The sequence below is a fragment of the Apodemus sylvaticus genome, chromosome 2 (genome assembly GCF_947179515.1).
Source record: "Apodemus sylvaticus chromosome 2, mApoSyl1.1, whole genome shotgun sequence".
Classification (NCBI taxonomy): domain Eukaryota; kingdom Metazoa; phylum Chordata; class Mammalia; order Rodentia; family Muridae; genus Apodemus; species Apodemus sylvaticus.
In genome coordinates this window covers 123,407,859-123,409,588 of record NC_067473.1, presented here as the reverse complement: position 1 = coordinate 123,409,588, position 1,730 = coordinate 123,407,859, and positions in this window count along the sequence as shown.

Sequence of the window (1,730 nt, the reverse complement as noted above, 5' to 3'; positions counted from 1 at the left end):
CCTAAAGCTGCGACCCTTTAATATATAGTTCATCATGTTGTGATAACCCCAACCATAAAATTATTTTGTTGCTATGCTTTAATTTTGCTACTGTTCCATGAATCACAATGTAAATATATGATATGGGACTCCCCATGGGGTCCTAACCCACGGTTGAGAACTGCTGCTGTACAGTGAACTTCTCTTGGAAAATCCATGAACTGAAGACTCCTATTTTGAAGATCTACTACTTAACAGAATTGATGTTTTTTCCCCCCATGGATTATTAGTATATTCATTTTATTTGCTGGAAAGGGCAAAGATAGTATGTTGGAGACAGTAAATCATGGTGGAAAAGGCTTAAAAACTGTAGGGGCTTACATTAAATCACAGTTTTAAATTATGGCTTTGATGTGGAATAAAAGTAATTTCCCATAAGAATTAAGTTATCCTGATGGTCAAGGTACTACATTACCCTGACTTGTGTACAGTCTATTAGGATGAAAGGCTTGCCACACTTCGTGGGTGGGTATCAGAGAGGGGTGGTCATGCTTCTCCAAAAGAGGTGCTGCCTCAGCTCATGAAGGGACCAGGCTTCCCAGCTGTGTTTGGCTTGCTAGTTTCATCTTTTACTCCTTTGATGTGAATGGTGATTGATCTATGGTTCTTTCTTGACAGCTCAGGAGGTTAGCCTTTTTCTGTTTGTGGTGGACTTTAATTATTAGCCTACAGTTTCATAAAGGGCTGAATGGTGTCTTATGTACATAGGCTGTTTGCATGTTAATTAAATCCCTGATTCTTTCTGATTGGAAACTTACCAGGGAAAGGAAGCAATTTTCCTTTAGAGTTGACTAACAAATAATATATATGTGTGTGTATATATTTATTTGTTCTATATGTGTGTATATATGTATCTCTATCTATACCTAGCTTTATTTATATGCTATATGTATGTATAGATATACATATATTGTTTTTTCCCAATCAACTGCCACCATTACATATTTTCCTTGAAATGCATAAAGATGATAAAGAGGATTAGATGAAAGTTAATCTGTTAAGGTAGATCATTAGCAGGAAGTTAATGGGATTGGCCTACAAAAATTAACTGTTAAGTGAATTAATGTGTGTATATGTAAGTTCTCTTCTGCTGAGACAAACTGCCTTCTTGGGGAAGAGTATGTGTGTTCAGCTTCTATTGCAGAAGACTCAGCAAGGGCAATGCTAGCTGCAAAAGTCTGACTTTTAGTTAGTTGGCTTTTAGTTTTTCAGACTGTCACAGAGTGAGCTTGGTAAGACTGCATTTTCTTGAGACATCTAGATGAGGAGTGACTGATTTCCTACTTGGTGACAAGCTGGTGCAAATGAGTCCAGACCCACAGTCACTTTGATCTTTGGGTGACTTACAACCCCTTGTGTTGGGAGGACCTGTAAAGAGTAACACTCCTTACTCCAATTTTTATTTACATGTCTTTTGTCCAGTAAGGATCATTTTTAAGTTGTCAGCCCTATGGCATTCTACATCAGAGAAGGTTTTTATGCACAAAGTCATTTAAAACTCAAACTACTGCTGAAAAAACTAGAAGGAAGAAGGTTATTTTATTTTTTCATCTTGATCACAGCCCAGGTTAAGTTCTGACCTCTAATCTACTGCTCATACCCTTTCACTTCTTTAGAAAGGGTATCTGATTACCAAAAGAACTTCCTGCCTTGCTCTTAATTGCTGCAAAATTTTGCATAGTTAAACAATG